The 20,255-nt window shown below is 50.3% G+C and overlaps 1 protein-coding gene across 2 annotated transcripts in view; it reads right to left on the bottom strand.

Annotated features, from left to right (window-relative positions):
- TMEM229B (transmembrane protein 229B) overlaps positions 1–19,136 on the bottom strand; it is a 42,071-nt gene extending 22,935 nt beyond the window's left edge. Inside the window, exon 1 of one of the 2 annotated variants that reach the window (XM_081088204.1) lies at positions 18,998–19,136. The gene's annotated coding sequence lies outside the window, so the exon portion shown is untranslated. The remainder of the gene's footprint in view (positions 1–18,997) is intronic. The other variant, XM_081088205.1, reaches the window with a different exon arrangement.
- Positions 19,137–20,255: the final 1,119 nt, after the last annotated feature.

The raw sequence follows: 20,255 nt of genomic DNA, 5'->3' as shown, positions 1-20,255 counted from the left end.
AAAGCGGGGAGGGGCATGATCAAACTTCTGTCTTAGAAGGCAATCTGTTCCTCATCTCCGCCCCTGTGCTCTGGATAGCACGTGACATACAGTAGAGACTCAGTATCCATGGGTCAGAGGGCCTGGCCAAGAGGAGCCGAAGGGCAAGTACATTGGATGAAGGCCTGAGGAATGAGCGTTTTGCTGGGGGAGCTGCGACGGACGCTGTTTGCTCTACACTTGACCCCAATCCAACGGTCCCTTTCGCTAATGCCCTGCCAAGGCATTAGGGGTGAGTTAATTAGCTGACAGGCTAATTTTTAAGTTGATAATTTTGTATGGCCTGTGAATGATGTTATAAATACCAAATGGCCCTTGGCAGAAAAACAGTTCCCCACCCCTGCGTCCCTTTAAGGAATGGCACAGAGGAAACGGCAGCATCCACTGGGCTGGGCACTGGCTGCAGCCAGGCCCTTGCACCATGGGCCTTAGCCAGAAAGCCTGGCTCCTCACTCCATCTCTCACCGGACAGCTCCATCTACCTCTAAAGAAGTGAGCCTCGCAACATGCTCAAAATATGGCTCCAAACAGCACTTAGGCAAGAGTAATTAAAGGGAATGCTATCTCACTCAGTCTCTCATTAGCCACGTAATTAGACTGCTGAAAATAATTAACATTCCTTTTGACAAAGGAAACAGAGGGCCCGTTACATTCATCAGGACAGCCTCAGTGCAGCCTCAGCGAGGCCCAGGCCAAGGAGAGAACTCCACCTCCCAGACCCCTGCAGGACAGAGTCAGCCTCCGGTAACGGCCCAGAGGCAAGACGCGAGACCCGGCCTGGGCTGGGCTCTAGGGCGAGCTGGTGCACACGTGCCCTGATGTACGCACTACAGATAACAATAACACCTGTACACAATCAGAGGAAAAGGACCTGAAGGAAACGCATGGCTGTTTCTAGACGGGAGGCCAGGGCATATGCCTGCCTCCCCTAAGGCCCTAGAAAATGACAGAGAAGGCCTTTTCTAGGAAGAATAAATCCATTACCGATCTAGAAAACAGGAAGGAATTATATGGATTCCCTGACGACAGAAGGTAGATGGGAATAAACATGGAGAAACCACAACCCCCCCAAGTAAAATCATGATAGAATAATAAGAATAATAGATACTCCTATAGCACATATGTATGCCAGACATTGCTCTAAGAACTTTGGCACATATTATCTCATTTAACCCTCACAAAAATCCTTTGAGATAGAGAATATCATCCCTACTTTATAAAGAAGATCCTGCGTCACATGGCTTTCTCCAGGCACAGAGCCAGTAAGTGTCATGGCCGGGATGTGAACCCAGGCAATGTAGCTGAGGGCTCTACGCTCAGCCAGGTGAGCAGCTCCAGGGGCTCCAACTCTGGAGCCTGCAGATCAGAGGCCCAGGCGGAGTCCTGAGTGGATGGACCCTCATTAGCCACGTAAATGGGCTTTTGTCCACAAGCCCACACTAAGGAGGCCCATACCAGCGGTGGGCCGCTGACCACCTCTCCACCCAGGCGTGTGCCCTGGACACTGGGCTAGAGACAAAAACCAAACCTCGAAAGAAGCACCAAATTTAAGAACAGAAGTTCTAGCTAGAAAACAAAATGAACAAAGTCAACAGAATAAATTATTTTTAAAGGTACCATTAATAGCCTCTGAGGGGCAAGAAGGGCTACTGAATCCATGAAACAAAACAAAGCTATTTGCAGGAAAAGCAATAAAGATATTGGAAATGAAGGGACTACACAGCGGTTAACTGGTTATCTCTGGATCAAAAATAGAGGGACTTCATTAACATTTTTCTTTACATGTTTCTATCTTTCTAAACTCCCTATACTGAACATATATTACTTTTAGAACTGGAAAAAGTGTTTTTAAAAGCCCGAGGTAGGTGCTCAGTAAGATTTGGATGCAAAGTAGTTGTTCTGCAAAGCAAAAGAGGGTGGATTCTAATCCCTCCAACAGCCCTTGGCCCTACCCAGGCCGGTCCCTAACTCACACCATCCGTGCTCCATCTCTGGGTCTCTGTGCACACAGTTCCCCTCCTGGAATGCCCTTGTCTCTCCTCCCTGTTTGCCGTACTTGCCTGTTCTTCAATGCCACTCAGATTAGCCTCATTAAGGAAAGGTCTCCCCATCCTGCCAAACCCACCCGACCCCTCCTGCCCCAAACTCCGAAAGGCACCTAATTCTCCAGGGACCTCTGGCGGAGCTGTCCTGTGGGGTCACAGTACTGAGGACTTTTACACCTTTTACCTTCCAGGGAGTCCAAGCCTGGTCTCCTCAACTCTGTGGTTGGCTCCTTAAAGACACCAAGAGGGCACTGGCCCTCTCTTTATGCCCCACTGGGCTCCAATGAACCTGAGGCACTTTCACAAGAACACCCTCATATGTCAGAACGGGCTTCTGTTCCTGGTGGGAGTAGGAAGAGGAAAACTACTGTCGAAATGCCAGTATTCAACAGGGCTGTGCCCACCATCGCACACGGGCGAGGCCCTCGTGAACGATCCACCTGGTCCCAGACAGCTTTGCACTCCCACACCCGTGTGGGATCCAGAAATACCTGCAAACCCGGGGCGGGAGGTTGGAAAATCTAGGGGTGAAATGCTGATGAAGAGCAGCATATTTACATGGTCTTACGGCATCTCCCATAGAATATTAGTAACAAGGGAAACCAGTAAATGCAGTGAAGGAACCGGACAACCCCTTGACCGAGTGATCGAACTTCACACATAAAGGGCAGATGGGCGTCCAGTGTCTCTGGATGTAACATTCTGAAAAGGATGCACATCACCCTGTGTATCCCAGCCGGGAATGCATAACCCACGGTCTACAGAGGAGGCAACATCAGACAACTCCAAAGAGAAGGACATTCTTTTAAAAAAAAAGGGGGCGGGGGGGAGAGGCTACATTCTTCAAAAATGTCAATGTCATGAAAGACAAAGGAAGGCTGAGGACCTTTATAGATGAAAGGAGACAAGAGACATGACAACAGGATGTACTTTGGGCGCCCAGACTGGATCCTGTGCTGGGGAGGAAGCATGCTGTAAAGGACGTGACTGGGTCAATTGACAAAACCGAAATCCAAGCAGCAGGTTGAAGTATCATACAATGTTCAATTCACTGCAGGTTAGATAGAACAACATCCTCTTCTGAGGAAAGCCACGCTAAAATATTTAGAGTTAAAGGGCTATGATGTAGGCAGCTTACTCTTAAATGGTTCAAAAGAGAGAATGAGAGAGAGAGAGAGAGAGAGAGAGAGAGCAAGGAAACACAAATGATAAAGCAAATGAGGCAAAATATTAAAAAGAGTGAATCTGGATTAAGAATATATGGGTGTTTTGTACTATTCTGGCAACTTTTCTGTAAGTCTGAAATTAATTTCCAAATAAAAAGTTTGGGGGAATAACAACAAACAAGCCCCTTCCCTTAGACAGGGGTGGGGTGAGGGTGGAGCAGACAGGGGGGTGAATCCAGGGAGGACACTGGTCATCACATGTCTGCACTGGACACAGAAGACCCAGTGCTGCCAAAGTGTCCCTCACGGACACAGTTCCTCTTCCAACTTGGCCGCCTCCTCGTACTTCATCAGTTCGCTCCTTCCTCTCCCAAGACCAGCAATCCTCCGGGAGTCCTCCCTATGAATACCAGGATTGATTGACCTTTTGGGTCTATTCTTAGTTATAGTTAATATTTTCTGGAAATGTTTCAACACCTCTTTTGTCTGCAAGCCCATCCTAATGAGGCAGGTTCTATTTATTAAGCCTTCTAGGTTTTATAAGGTCTCTCTCTCTCTCTCTCTCTCTCTCTCTCTCTCTCTCTCACACACACACACACACACACACACCATTCTGTGGCTAATACTGCTCACACTGCCTGACTCTAGGCATTTAGGCCACACTCCTCCCTTCTGAGATCTCACAAAGGCTTCTAGTTGGATGCCCCGTTACCCACACCACCATCGCCATCACCAGTATAACCCCCAATCCACACACAGGCCCGCCTCCCTCCCCCAGTTCACTGTCTGTCACAGCTGGGTGTGGTCACTTTTAACTCACAGCCAGCCAGAGTTAAAAGCAGCCTCACAGCGGGCTAAAGGGAATCACTTACTTATTAATTCAGAAATGCTTATCTGCATCTTTCATGTGCAGACGACGCAATGTTAGGTAGGCTAGAGTACGGAAGCTGAAGCACCACAGTGGGGCTGGCTGTTTTTAACACAGCGGAAACACAAAATCTTGGAAATCAGACTGTACTCTCAAACGCCAGAAAGCTAATAATAATAACAACTTACATTCTGACAGTGCCTTTTACTTGAGTCCTTTCAAGTTCATCTCCTTATTCATGCATGTTCATTCACATGTTCGTGACACAATTAGAGTCTATGTCATGTTACCAGGTACATGCAAAGACCCCAGCCCTGGCCCCAGGAGGCTGACGTTCTAAGCGGCCCTGGATGGCCCAGCTGACACATGCTCAGGGTACCAGCCATGACGGGGCACCCAAGAAAACTATTTCAGAGAAGAGAAGGTGAGAGAGCATCAAAAAGAGGCTCTGTGGCTTCGCTGCGCAAGTACATTCTGTGGTGTCTAAAACCGTGATTTTCTGTTATAACTTAGAACTCCATTGATATAGTTTTAATTACTTATGGGGCCCTGACCTGGTCAGCGCGGAGGGCCTCTAAGGTGTTCATCCAGCCCACAGAGCAGAGGCTGCAATCCCAAATGCCAGCACGGGTCAAGCAGGCAAGTCACACGAGTGAGAGCTACTAAGAAAGCAGGACTGACGCACTGGGTGAGGGATGCATCGGAGGGGGCGAGAGGGAGGCGTGGTGGATGACACCTGACTTCTGACGTGGGCAATGGCAGTGTCATCCCGAGAGCAGGATACAGGAAGAGGGCGCGTTGGGGTGACTCACGGTGAGCCGCTGCATTTCAGATGCTCTAAGTCCGAGGTGCCCATGGGCCTCTAGGCGGGGCAGGTCTGGGACCCCGCAGCATGGAGCAGCACAGAGGAGCGTGCTGGGGAGAAGCGGGGAGAGGCACCAGCCAGGGCTGGCAGAGGCCGCGGTGCTGTGAAGGGGCCTGAGGAGGGACAGGGAGGCAGGAGGACACCCTGGAAAGGACCCTGTCAGGGAAGAGGGGGCAGGAGAGTTTGGGGTGGTGGTCAGTGCACAAGAAGGCAGACAGGGCATGAAGAGATTTAGCAGCCGACCACTGGGGACGATGTAGGGGAGAGCAGTGACTGCAAAGGAAGGTGGCTGAGACTCTTGAGACATTTGCTTATGAAGGAAAGGAGACAGAAAGCTGCTGGAGAAGGAGAGATGCCAGGGCTGTCCTCCCCTCCCTCCCTCCACCCCTTCCTCCTCTCCCAAATAAGAGACCTCAGGATGTTCAAATGCTAAGAAAAACCACAGCGAGGGAGCGCTTGTGGGTGGGACGTGGACTGTGGGGTGCACGTGGATGCTCTGGCCGTCCTGAGGCACTGGAGGAGAGCACAGTGAGCCACAACCCCAAAGGCCAGCAGGACACGTGTGTCACTAACTCCGCCTTACAGATAGGGGACCCCAACCTGCAGTGTTAAGGTCACATAAATATCGGGGCACTAGAGCCAGACCTAAGACACAGGTCTCCCAGTTCCTGGTCCTGGTCCTTCTTCCAGATCAGCAGTTCTCAGCACGGGGACCCTCTCTCAGCGCCCCAGTAGGGAGGGAGTGCTCAGGTGCTGCCGGACGTCCTCCAGTTCACACGAGCCCACACATGGACTCTCTCCCGTGACTTTAGGGTGGTCCACTGGACAGTCAGAGGTGAAAAGCCCTTTGTAATTATCTGCATCTAGAGCCAAGCACCCTTTCTAAAGGAAGCACAGAGGACTTTTTGCTGGGTTTTCACATATTCTGAATTGCCCAGGAATGCCACTAGAGTACAAATCGAGGGGGTACCGTACTTTATGTTCTTCGGAACTTTACCAAGAGCGGCTCCCGAGTTTGGAAAATCACACTGACGTCAACAGCACCTCCCTTGGAATTTGAGTCACCCACGCAACACACCTGTATCTTGTGGGTATTGAGGCTGCTACATTCCTAGTGATTCCACGCACAGGTTCAAGCATCTGACTCCTTCCTTCTGGCTTCCATGTAGTCACGCTCCAGCAAGTATATATTAAGACACAAGATATTGTATAACTAACTTGTCCTGTATTTCTCTCTTATATTACCATTGAGGCATTTTATTGATATTTTTAAATTTATATACATAGGTAGGTCATGGTATCTAGGAGTTCTACTCAGGGTAATTAGGAGGCATGGCAAACATTTGCTAAATAAAAAGGGGACACCATTCCACACCATGTACCCCTAGAAGCAAGAGAAACTGTGGTGTGAGGAAAACGCAGGGCTGAGCAGAATCGGAGTGGCTTCATGGGGTCAATCCCACAGAATAAACTCAGCGGTCTCGTACAGATGCCTACATGAAGCTCCTGGATGATGGGTCTACTGGCCACAGGGCAACCGCATGGGGCTTAAGAAAACTATTCAATTGGGCACCTTTGGGAAACTCCATTTCTATGGTTAATTTAAATCATACCCTATCCAGCATGTTCCAGCCTAAGGACACTGGGTAAAAGACCACACGTCCATCTGTAGGGGCCAAGGCAATGGTAAATGGTTCAACGTCCAGAGGCGAAGACGTGCTTACCAGAAGTCAAAGCAATAGGAGCCAGGCCTGGGCTGGGGAATGCCTCCTTAATGGACAAGAAGATGAGTACACAGTTTGTAAGAGGATGCTTAAGGAAGTGTATTTATGGAAAATGCTCTATCGTGAGGAACTGTGGACAAGCGTAGGGATAGAGACATGATCTCAGAGGACCTCCAACAGGCTAAAAAGGCAGGCCAGATATACTCAGGGCTCAGACTCTGAGACGGGCTGATTATTTAATGGTGGGGATAGGAGGCATAAATTCCCATGGGCATGCCCATCACTGCCAAAGAGGGACGAAGGGGAAATAAATGTGCCCTTCAATAGCTGACTCGTGTCTTCTCCATATGGAGAACATAGGGGCCTGGGGAGAGAGGAAGGGGCAGCCTGCTGGCTTGGAGTGCACATGGGCGGGCTAGAGCGGGCTCTTCCACTAACACTCGCTTCTCCTCTCCTCTCCTCTCCTCTCCTCTCCTCTCCTCTCCTCTCCTCTCCTCTCCTCTCCTCTCGTCTCCTCTCCTCTCGTCTCCTCTCCTCTCGTCTCCTCTCCTCTCTTCTCGCTTTCCTCGTCAGAAAGTAAAGAAAACACTTTAGATTCCACCATTATACATTTTTCTATTGTCTTCATATTTTTCCAGGAGCAATTGTATATTTAAAAAAAAATTTTTAAACATCAGGTCAAAGCAGCTGTAGGAATTAACAAGCAGACAGACTCTCAGATGAGTAGCTGCATCGCTTCCCAGAAGACAGTAGAGGAACCAGGATCACTGGGGCTCCGAAGGCACACCCACAAGGAGGAAGTGCATCCAGGAATCTGTTTAAAAGTCCTTCTGGGGAGCTGATGAGGCCAAGGGGCCAAGAGGGCCCACACCCATGAAATAGGGACACCAGCAGGTGCCTCCCTCCCCGAGGGCACACCAGTTCATCTCAGAGACGAGGCCATGGGAACAGGAAAAGCCTTCCAGGATGAAGAGTCATGCAGGGCCAGGACTGACTAGGGTGAAGCAAGAGAGCCATTTGCTTCAGGCACAAAATTTAAATTTAAGATGTGCCAAGAAAAGCTTAGTAATCAAGATATATGATACTGTAATGCAATATTTTACAAAATCAAATTGGTCAGCTACGGTGCAGGCTGTAGGTGTACTGGAACCAGGGCCAGGATTAGGGCCAGGCCGATGAGGCAGGTCAGGCGAGGTCCTATGATGTTGAAAGAGTCGAACATCACGAAGCCCTGTCCCACCCCTGGTGCCAATCACACCTCTGTGAGAGGCAAGGCACAGCACCCTATCCAAAACTCTTGCAAGTCAGGATTTTGTTGTTGTTGTTGATCCTCACCCGAGGGTATGTTTCCATTGAGTTTTAGAGAGAGTGGAAGGGAGGGAGAGACCCAGAGAGAGAGAAGCATGGATGTGAGAGAGACACTTCGACTGGTTCACTGGTTGCCTTTCACACAAGTCCCGACCAGGGCCAGGGATCAGGGATCGAGCCTGCAACCAAGGTACTTGCCCTTGACCCAAATCAAACCTGAGACTCTCCAGTCTATGGGCCAACGTTTTATCCACTTAGCCAAACCAGCTAGGCCTATAATTCAGGATTTTTTTTAAAGGTAATGTAGAGTACATCTCATAGATTCCATAGTCCGATAGCAGGGTGTGGGCAGGAAACCCCTCCGAGCCCCCATTAAACCAGTGAATATTCACACTCCACAGAATAGACAACCAGGGGTCTCACATTTGCCATCACACGAGTTAAAGAAAAGCTTTCCGTTTTAGACCATCGTGGATTTTGAAAATATAGATAAAGGAGTGTGAGTCTTCACAGCATCACATCAGTTTTCTTATAGAAAAAAGGCAGCAGATTGGACCCAAATCTTTTGTTACAGACTTATGCAGACAAGACAACTGCAAAGTCCTCCCCAGTGGTCCTCCAGAAGAAGGCAATTTCTAAAAGTTGGTCAAGCCCAGAGCAGACTTACAGCCGCATTTTCCAACAGCCAACCAACGGCTATTATTAAACACCGTCTGTGTGTCAAACCTTGTGCAGAATCCTGGGCGGTACTAAGGCGCACAAGACACAGTTCCAGCCCTCAAGAGCTTAAAGGCAGTAGGGACAAGAAGGAAAACACAAACCGTAGAATTCTGACAACTGAAAGGAACTAATCCACACTCTTTAGAAATGATGAAGCCAGGCAGTTAATGGCAGAAGGAGAACAGAATCTGGGTTAGCTAACCACCATATATATATATATAATTTTTTTCTCTATTGATTGGAGAGAAAGGTAGAGAGAAACACCAACTTGTTGTTCCACTTATTTATGCATTTATTGGTTGCTTCTTGTATGTGCCCTGACCGAAGATCGAACCTGCAACCTTGGCATATCGGGACAACGCTCTAACCAAGTGAGCTACCGGGCCAGGGCCTTCACTGCTCCTTCCATGTGCTTCTTGCATAATCATTGCCAAGGTCGGGATGAAATTATGAGAGGAGTAGAAGATCCCAGCTCAAGTAGTTTGGGTCAAATGTACCTATGAAGCAAAAACGGCCTCTGACTTTAAAAAGAACTTGTGTTTGGGGAGCCAGCAAAGCAGATGAGGGCCGTCCGGGCAGGAAAATGATGAGATACAGGGTGGGCATGTGTGTGGCAGCTCAGCCAGGCATGTAGATTAGTCTCTAGTAAAGGGCACAGAAGGCGTTGGGAAAGCAGGGAAAACCTATGCAGGGAGAGCTTCAATGCCAGGATGGAGAACTGATGATTATGTCTTAAGCAGCATTTCCCAGTCATCTGCCTCCCCCTCCATGAGTGGTCATGGCTGCCCACCACCCCTGTGGGAAGAGCTGGAGTTTAGTGGTTTCAAACCATACTCTCTGAGGTCAGAGTCTTTCCATCTGAACCCAGGTTCTGTGGCCAAGTGTGACTTTGGACAAGCTGCTTAACCTCTCTCTGCCTCAGTTTACTGGTTTGTAAAATCAAGACCATATAGGTGCCTCTCTCATGAGGGTTGAATGAAAGAGCATGTTGATTGTACTGAAAATAGTACCTAGTTTTCTAAGTACTCAATAAAGGTTAGATGTCATTAGACTTTTTATTTAAGTTAAAATTTTAGTTAGGTATATACTGTAGGCTTATCCTAAGCAATAATATCCAAGAAATCATGGGCTTCTCATGACAGTTATGGCTTTGATGATACACATATAACAAGAGGTTAAATCAAAAGTGTTCACTAAGGGACCAAGTACAATAGGTCTGAAGCTCCCAAGCTGGCAAGAGAGGCTCCCACAGGACCAAGAAACTTGATGCCTGACCCTGCAACGGGGAGGATGGGGTGGACTGGCATCTGACCACCACCTGAAACACCCAAGGTATGAGACACAGCCTCACCACCCGCTATTGGAGGAGCCGAGGGAGATGGCTGAGCTGGGGGGTCAGCCTGCATGCCCAGGTTCACTGTGCCAACAAATGTGTGATTGTTTCCTTGGGCTTACATGGGTGACCTGCAAGAGAGGCCCCCTGTCCAAAAGGGCCCCTCAGACACACTGAAGGACCTGAGCCGAAATAGGCCGAAGGTGAATCTCTAAATTTTAGAGCAGGGGTCCTCAAACTTTTTAAACAGGGGGCCAGGTCACTCTCCCTCAGACCGTTGGAGGGCCAGACTTTAGTTTAAAAAAAAAACCATGAACAAATTCCTATGCACACTGCACATATCTTATTTTGAAGTAAAAAAACAAAATGGGAACAAATACAATATTTGTATTTGCATGTGGCCTGCGGGCCGTAGTTTGAGGACCCCTGTTTTAGAGGCTAAGGAAAGAAGAATGATTTAGAATAAAGGATAATTTGCTCTTTTCAAGACAAATGGAAGTGAATGATTCCAGCAACTTGTGGTGGGGAGATATGTCTGAGAAACCATGAACTTGGCCAGAAGAGAAAGAATCGGGGGAAGCGTGGAACAGACTGACATACCTCGAGGTGGGGTTGGGGGGACAAGAAGAGATTAAACCAACGAACTTATATACTTACTAGAGGCCCAGTGCATGGATTCGTGCACTGGTGGGGTCCCTCAGCCTGGCCTGCAGGAATGGGCCAAAACCAGCTCTCCGACATCCCCCAAGGGGTCCCAGATTGTGAGAGGGCATTCTCGGGTGACGCACCCTGGAATCAGGCTCCCTCTTCTCTGGTTCTGGGTGCATCACCTGAGAACCTCAGCTGCCAAGTCACCGCAGCTCAGCAGCTCCTGCATTGAGCGTCTTCCCCCTGGTGGTCAGTGCATATCATAGCTACCGGTCAGACGGTTGGCTGGTTGCTTGGGTTTTTATATACATAGATACGCATTGCCCATGGACACAGGCAATAGGGTAGTGAAGACCTGACGGGGAGGGGGTGTAGAAGCTGGGAGGAGGGGAAAAAGATGGGGGGGGAATATCTGCAATACTATCAACAATAAAAAATGTATTTTAAAAAAACACACCTCTGTTGTATTTTTTATATGGGCAACAAATAAACACACAAACAAACAAAAAATAAATAAATGCCTCCAGGAGGCGAGAAGCTGGCAGACAGCAGCGCTAAGCCAAGTGAATCCTTTTCTGTCCCTCCCAGCCCACTGACAAAGGACTGGGCACATGAAATACTGAATTGTGACTTAAAGTGACCACAGGAACTTCTACTGCCTGAGAATGTCCATAAAGGTATGGGGACTGATTGAGTTGTCATCCCAGGACAGGGAAAGGAATAATCCTGCTGAAAAAACATAAAGGGACAGAAGATAAAATTAAGTCACTTTATGAACACATCCCAATGAGTCATGTTTCTTTACACTAATTAGAAACATAGTTATTAAAATGGAATGTTTGTCCCTGTACCAACTAAAATCATCTCTCACATTCCCACTGGTATAGTAACCACCATTAGAAATAACTGGTGTAGGGCAATAAGGAACTAAGGAAAAAAGCAAGGCAGGCAGGGGCAGAAAAGCTTAGTTTGGTGGGTTCCGTGGGAACGCATTTGCTCCTCAACTCTGAATATGATGAAATAAAAATAGGAGTGTATCCATGGATAGCAGAACCCAAGAGTCCTTGGACAAATGGCTTTGTTCACAGGGAAATCCAGGGGCCCAATGGCACGTACGGAGAAGCTGTGACTCCCTGGGTTCCTAAAATGAGTTTACGATATGATCTTGCTCTTTTAGGCCAGAGCGAAGGCAGCAGAGAAGAGGCACGCTCTCAGGACACTGAGTCACCTGGGAAGCATCAGCCAATGTCCCCGAATCCTGGAGCCCTGGAGGGATCTGGAGCCAAACCAGTCCCTGGAATCTGCCAAGTTCAAGTGCAGAATGTAAAACACACCATTGCACAACTTCCCTGCTGCCTTCACTGGGGCAGTCAGAACGTGCAGGGGGACAGGGGGGTGAAGTTTAAGTTTAACACAAGATACAACGGGTGCTTGCTCCCCATGGTTTAGGAGATGGAGAGTACACACCTCACAGCTGCCCTGTTTAAACAGTCAGGGGAGGAATTTCCTGACCCAGAGCCCTTTTGCAAGAAGGTACTTACTCCAGCTCTAACTTTGCCCCTTAACTTCCAATTTGGCTTCTTTCTTCTGGGGTTTCTCCTTCAACCCAACCTCTGTTTCCCTAGCTCTGTCTTCTGGGTTATTCCCTGAGTTGGGACCAAATTAATCAGATTCTACTGCATCATCCAGCATCATTGTGCCAACATTTTTCTTTTACTAATAAAGAAACTAAAGGACTCATGTCACGTGCCCAGAGTCACTGAGCTGAGACAGGAGCCCAAGTCCCCTAACCCCTAGCACAATGCTCCATAATACACCATCATGCTAACACTCCAAGGGGGCCAGCTCACCTCTGCCAGGCCACCACCTCAACCTTCACTCTTCTTCCACAAACACCTCAAAATGGTAGAAGAGCCTCAGAGTTAACTTGCCTGAAACAAACAGGGATGAAAGAGATGAGAATCATCTCAACGAGTTAGCTGGTCACCCTTGAATAGACTAACCAGGGATCACAAATCCTTTCTCAGAAGAACAGGATAGTCTGCTGTACTCTGCAGAGTGTACCTGGGACCCAGAGTCATGATAGGTCTCCATAGCTGAACTGTAATAATGGGCAGGGGGAGGCCCAGCAATTAGGTTGGAGGATGAGGACTGGAGTCAAGAATTTGAAAAGATAAGCTGCGATGACTAGTGGCTGAAGAGTGACAGAAAGAAAAATGCTGCCCAGAGAGCCTGTTAAGCAAGAGCAAAAAAATTGGCATCAAAATGAAACAGGGTTTATGAGATACATTCTATTCTCCTTACAGTAACTCCCAGGCCATCTGGTCTACTTCCTCTTGCAAAGTACTGACCTCTCTTCTTCCCGGACATTCACTGGGGTGTTCAAATAAGAATCTGGAATTCCAACTCCTTTTAACTAGCTGTGTTTAATCCACATAAGCCCTCCTTCTTATCGTTTAACTAACACTACCTCCACTTTTGCCGTCTTCCCAACATGCAATTCATAGAACACAATGGAATCAGGCAGATCCCAGTTCAAATCCCAGTTTAGACACTTGCTGCCGTGTGACATGTGCAATCATTTTAACTTTCAGAGAGCCTCAGTTTTTCTAGCTGTAAAATGGGGACAAATAAGTAGCTATCTCATTGCTATGAAAGAAGAAGAACATATATCAAGTGTTCAGCCCAGTGCTTGGGGTATAGTAAGTATCTGATAAGTATCTGCTATTGCTGTTATTGCTAAGAGCACTGAAACCTGCTGAAGCTCCGTTTGTGGAATGAAGTCTTAGAAGGCTGAAATGGGTTGTCCAAGGTTACACAAGTGAGACAGGAAGGAATCCCAGATGTCCTCATTCCAGAAGCCTTTGCCACCTATCAGCTCCTACACAAACAACATCATTGCCCAATGACCTAGAAATCTGGGTATCTGATCACATCCTAGCACCACAGCTGATTAATAGGCCCTCACCATGTTCTAGAAACCATGCAGACTAAATAAAAGTGTTCAGGCTTCTACAAATCAAGGTAGGAAAGTCATCTCCTGTTATGGCAGGCAAAAACACACTTAAAATACAAAAATCTGGCCCGGCCAGTGTGGCTCAGTGGTTGAACATTGACCTATGAACCAGGAGATCATGGTTCAATTCCTGGTCCCGGCATATGCCTGGGTTGCAGTCTCAATCCCCAGTAGGGGGCATGTAGGAGGCAGCCAATCAATGATTCTCTCTTGTCATTGATGTTTCTCTCACTCTCTCCCTTCCTTTCTGAAATCAATAAAAAAATATATATTTTTAGAAAAAGAGAGAAGTGTGTGTGTGTGTGTGTGTGTGTGTGTATTTTAAATCTGGAGCTGTTGCCCTGGCCGGTGTGGGTCAGTTGGTTAAGTGATGTCCCACTGAAAGGTTTACGGCTGGATTCCTGGTCAGGGCATGTGCCCAGGTTGTGAGTTCGATCCCTGGTCGGGATTCATATGGGAGGCCACTTCGATGTTTCTCTCCCACATCAACGTTGCTCTCTCTCTCCCTTCCTCTCTCTCTCAAATCAATAAAACATTTTTTTAAAATCTAGAGCTGCTGCTTGCTTGTGTAACAATACTGGTACTTCTTGTCCATATTTAAGAAGGTAGATGAAAGTAAGACCAATGCCCTGGCTGCCTTACTCCTAGCTTTGGAAAGGCACTTTGGATTGGGAATAAGAGGGAGGGAGATCCGAGGGACCAAAAACTAAAATGGGGTTTGGCTAAGGACAGCAGTAAAAAAGAAGATGCGGACAGCAGTGGGCTAACTACAGGCCCCTGCCATGGCTCCAAAGAATGGCAGTCATTGTCTACAAGGTGGGCTTCCTGCTGCAGCAGGGCCTGTCCCTCCACGGATGGTACAAGCCACGAAACCATGAAGCGCAGGAAGCCCATTTATCTTGAAGCATGAATCACCCTCAGAAGCCCAGAAAAGAATCCTCTCTTTGTGGCCCTTCCATCTCCTTTTTGGCTGGCATCCCTCTCTCCTCGGGCTGGTGTCAAGGCCTTATGAAAACTCAGGCTGAGTGACCTTTCTGGTAGAAATGAAACATTCCAGAAACTCATGTGACGGGGTCTCTTAAAAACGGAAAGGAAACAATGTATGAATGAACCAGCATTTGTCATTCACGTCCAACCACGGAAGCAGTCAGAAATGGCTAGTGCGTCCTGTCCTGACGGCAGGGCTTCTGGAGAGGAAGGGAATGAGAGAAAGTGCACTTTCTGATGACGCTCCCCCTCCCCCGCCTCAATCTATTACATTTCCCTACATTAAGTTAGTATTTGACCACGAACTCTTTTTTTTTTAACCCACCATGCTTCTAGAGCAGTGGTTCTCAACCTTCCTAATGCCGCGACCCTTTAATACAGTTCCTCATGTTGTGGTGACCCCCAATTTCATTGTTACAAATTGAACATAATTAAAGCATAGTGATTAATCACACAAAAAATATGTAATTATATATGTGTTTTCCGATGGTCTTAGGCGACCCCTGTGAAAGGGTCGTTCGACCCCCAAAGGGGTCGCGACCCACAGGTTGAGAACTGCTGTTCTAGAGGATGGAGCAGCAGGAAAGTGCAATCTGAGAGCATGTCCACACAGACCGTGTGCTCGGACGTCAAGGATGCTGTCCCTTCTACACATACCGGGCACATTGGGAGCCAAGAGCCCTGCAAAGATATCAAAGTCCCTGCTGGGGAGCCAGCAGAGTAAAGGAAAATGGGGAGCTCCATGTTCAGAAACAGCACTTGGCAACGACTTTGGTTACTCCTCAAATTGTCACACTGGACTGTGACCGATCCCAAGGTAGAAGCACCAACATCAGCGGAGGGTGGGAAGTTACCTTTCAGAACCATCCTTCACAGGAGCAGAGGGCCACGCCCGCTCTGTGACCTCAACCCCACTGAATTATACAGAGGGGAGCTGATGTTAAAATAAACCTCGAGGACAGCCTCAGGGGGGAAGAGAGCGGGAGTCCAAACTGCAGGATGGAGGAGAGCAGAGGGGAGGGAGCAGGCCTCCTTCCACCTGGGAATGTGACAGATCCCTTATTCTGCCTCAGCTCTATCCATGGACGTGAGTTGCAGAGGTGAAAACCACACCATTTCCTTCTATCACAGCAGCACGGAGCTCCCCACAGCTCAAAGTCCCAGGCCAACATCTATCAGAAACCAAGCAGCTGGGTGCCTAAATTCTATCAGCCCGCAGAATGAATGAAAAAGTGTAACTCCTGGGTCTCTTCCAGTGCTTGAGTCCAAACATTCTGAAATCCCAGGAAAGGAAAACTTCCCCAACACAGACATTCAGTCAACCCACAGCCAGTGAGCTAACTCTCAGCGTGACTCAGTTTCCCTCCAAGGAAATTGTAAACAAACGTGCCAGCTCCTAGCCCTTCCCCAGAAGTCAGCTTACACTTACCTTTTCAAACATAGAGCCTCTGATTCCTGAGAGGTGGCGGTGGAGAAAGCAGGAGACCTGACCAGAAGGGCGGACTTGCTTCCTGCTCGGAATCCCTTCCAACATTCCCTCCTCGGCCAGGTGTCGCCACAAAAAGCGCGGAGAGTTTGCCAAGTAAGAAATTACCCACCCCTTAAAAGGAATGTTCCTGCAATGAAAAAATAAAACCCCAGCAGCCTTGTCTGTAAACTGGGGGGATGAGGGGAGGAGGGAGGAGAACAGTAAAGAGATACAAATTTGAAAACAGCCTGGCTGCTGTTGGAGGGTTAGATTTCCCTTCCCTCAAGGACAGCCAGATCTTCTATGGTTGCTGATAACACCAAGAAGCTTCACTTTCCTGCCCTCACCCAGGTCTCAGCTTCTAACATCAGTGTCCCCAATGTCCTCAGAGACCCTGCTCAGAGCTTGGAGGGTGACTGTCCCTGCTGTCCAGACTGGACGCCATCTGGGGAAACCCTACTGGAAAGGAGTTCTAAGACGTCTGAGAGCAGAGACAGACACAAAAACACTTGCTGCCCATGTGCTACTCCAGCGCCTTTCTGATGAAAAACTATACTTTTAAAAACCAACACGGAGCCTTCCCTATCACAAAAGCTGTAATTTCGCCCTTTCCCCCCAAAATGACACCTTTCCCTTTAGAGACAAGATGTAATTCCGATACAAGTGAAATAAAGACAGCGTAAGGCTCCCTAACTCATTTGACATCTCTCATTCAATGACCTGAGGCTCTTAAATCACTTTATAAATGTAAAAATTCACACCTCATCGCTTTAAAGGAGGGAGTCAGAGGAAGTATCATTTTCCCATGTTACAGTCCGTACATTTGAGGAACAGCCCACGGAAAACCCCCTTCTCTTATCTTTGGGGGTAGAGGGGTCAGGACTCCATATCATTATCCTCACGTTACAGTCAGTACATTTTGAGGAACAACCCTCAGCTCTAATAAGTAGCTTGGGACAAAGCCAATGGGGGGAGGAGGGGGGTGCTGAGCAATATCCACCCTGCCCATTTAGAGGGGAAAGGGCCCTAGAGGTGGGACTGGTGGTGCTCTCTGGTCTAGAACCTGCATCTGACTTCAGCCACAGTTCCAGGACCACAGAGCTACAGCTCAGGGGGCCTCTTTCTCTCCTGCTGCTCCTCAGTGGTCCGGAAACTCCCGGACCTTTCAGCGGCCAGTTATTTCGCTCCAAGGATCAGATGAAATACATTGGTCCAGCCCCCGCTGTCTCCCACTTACCATCTCTGTCCCCAAATACAAAACCTTGTAGAGGGGGGCCAAGCCTCATCTCAGCCCACCCCTCCATGCTTCTCTAGACCAAGATGTCCTGCAGGCCCCCCACCTCCCCCCGGCCCACTCGCTTGTATCATTAGCTCATTCACAGGAGCAGGCAGGAGAGATGCCCAGCAGACCAGCTACCCCTCCTACCCCTGCCCCAATACCTTCTGTCTCCACAGGCAAGCAGATGTAGCTCTCTGCCTTGCAACCAGGGGGAAAGCCCAACTCTCAGAGGGCTACCCTTTCTGAGGGAAAGAAAGGCAGTGGGCAGCCCTGCCACAGCATAGAAGCCCATGGTCACCTCAAGCGGCTCGGACCTGGAGGTGCCTCATTCCTGAAGACACAGATCAGGGACCTGGGACCTGGGACCTGGCCCATTGTTTTTCTAGAGAGAAAGACACTGTACCACCCCCAGGGCAGGCCATTCGGCCCTCCCCTGGATCCCTCTTCCTGGTTACACAAAGACAAAACCCAGGCCTCCTGATGACCCAAGTCTGAAGGCCAGAGTAACAGCTCATTTGTTACTAAGTGCTGTGAACACAATAGAATTGGTGAGCAGAGCCCCCAAGGTTACACTGGCCCGGATCTCCCAGGGTCCCGCTCTTTACCTTCTGGGGGGGGGGGGGGGGGCATGAAGCAGCATCGGAACCACCTGCCACCCTCAGCTCTGTACCTGAGGCAACTAGACTTCCCCCCAAGGAAACTGGAGCCAGAGGGAGACACAGTCTGAGAAGGAAGGGAAGGGGCCAGTTCGCCTGGCACACACAGAAAGAGGGGAAGAGACACCTGGGAAAGAGGCCAGCGTCTCTCTGCCCTTGCCATGAGCAGGGATGAGCGGTCTTATCTCAGCCCTGCACCTCCCGCCGATGACTAGAGATCAGAGAGGGCAGAGAGAGAGCTGGCAGCCAGGGGGCTGGGCCGGGCCCCAGGGGGTGCAGTCCACCATCACCGAGCTTTTCCAAGCCCCCCACCACCACCCGGAGAGAAGGCAACAGGGTCATTTTGGACGGTTCCCTTCCCATCTGCAAAGTCCTCAGCCTCAAACTAAGGAGGGTCTGTGCTTTCCACTCCCAAGCACTGGCTCCCTAACTTCCACCAGACTGGCGCCCCCCTTTGCCCTCCCGAGGTGGCCTCGTGGGGTGCTCTCCGCCCGGAGGAAGGGGGTGTCGACCTTCTGCAGCCAGAGCTCCCCGTCCGGCCCCCTCCCCTAGCATCTCCTCCATACCCCTTTGTTTCCCGGCGGGGAAAGTTGCCAGCGTGCACCCCTTCCCCAACACGCCCCCCTGTGCGCCCATCCCCCTCCGGGAATCCAAGCCCGGGCGCACCAGCTAATCCGCCGCTCGCTCTCCGGCCGGGGCAGCCGCTTCGAAACCGAAAGCAAAGAGGAAGCGGGACGGGGCAGCGCCCCCAGCCCGGTCGCCCGGTCTTCCCATCCCCGCCCCGCGCCCGCACCTCCTCACTCGCGCCGGCCGCCCCGCGCGGCCACCTCTGCGGGCGGCGGAAAGGCCTCTCTGCGGGCATCGGGGGCACCTACCAGTGCGGGGCCGGGGCCGGGGCCGCGGGCAGGGCAAGGCTGGGCCGGCCGCGTGCGGGCAGGTGCGGCCAGGAGCGCCGTTTCGCCGGCTGGCTCCCGCTCCTCCTCCCGCGCCCGGACTGGGGCGCTCTCCTGCGCCGCCCGCTCCCCGCCCCCACGCCGGGCGTGGGGCTCCCCCCGCGCCGAGTGGCCGGCCGTGCCTCCCCCACGCCGCCGGCCTCCGGCGCCGCGCCTAGTCCCGCATTGTGTGCCGGCGCCCGCCGCGGGGGCCGGGAGGCTGCAGCCGCCGCTGCCCGGGCCGCACGGAGCCCCCGGCGGCGGCGGCACTCACCCATAGCACGGATGCGAGGCGGACTGCACATGCTCGCGTCTGACAGGCGCCCGGCCTCCGGCCCCGCTTAACTCCTTGCTCGCCTGCCGGCCGCCGGGTGCGCTACCTCGCCGGCCCCGCCGCCTTTTCGCAGGCGGGAGTCGGCCGCGCCCCGGACGCCAGGAAGCGCGCCCTCCGCCGGGCCGCGGCGCAGGTGGCCGCAGCGCAGAGGTCCTTGGCCCTGCAGGCCCCCTGCCGCACGTATTGGAGGTGTTGCAGGAACCCGGAGGAGAGGACTGCCTCCCAGCTCACAGCAGTTGTGGGGACTGCATGCACAAAATCCACGGTAGGTATCCTGCAGGCCCTCCTACCCGAAGGCCATGACCCACTGGGTGCCAACATTGCATTCTGTGCAGTTTATCCATGGAAACAGCCCCATTTTCAAGGTGGAAAGACTGAGGTCTATGGAAGCTAAGGAATTCACCTAAGGCACATTCTGAACTTCCAACGTCCACAGTGTGATTTACAGCAAAGATTAAACAAGATATTTCTGAGGTCAATCTAGATTCTTATGTTGGAAGCTAGAAAATACTGGATGTCATCTGGAGATTCTGGAATGTGGATGGTGGGGAATCCTGACAGAGGGCCCTGACTTGAGACAGGCCCCTCTGATGGGTCCTAGGTCAGGTCCTAAGTCAGGTCCTGCAAAAAAGCTGAGCAGGGAGTGGGAATGCAACCCAACCCATGTCCCCACGCCAAGCCTGAGTCCTGGTACTGGGTGCTGCAGCCAAGAGAAAGGGACATTTTTAAAAACGTATAAGGCTTTGTGGGTGTTCTTTTGTAAATAAGCCGTGCAGAGGGGTGCCCTTTTCCAATTCTCACACAAACCCTATGTGTGCCAAGGGCCTGCTCTGAGAGGTCTGACTGCCGCTTCTCTCCTAGCTGTCT

This window comes from Myotis nattereri (assembly GCF_964212035.1).
Source record: "Myotis nattereri genome assembly, chromosome: 1".
In the NCBI taxonomy this organism is placed as follows: Eukaryota; Metazoa; Chordata; class Mammalia; order Chiroptera; family Vespertilionidae; genus Myotis; species Myotis nattereri.
The sequence above is the reverse complement of the archived record's forward strand: the minus strand, read 5'-3'. Positions and strand labels throughout refer to the sequence as shown.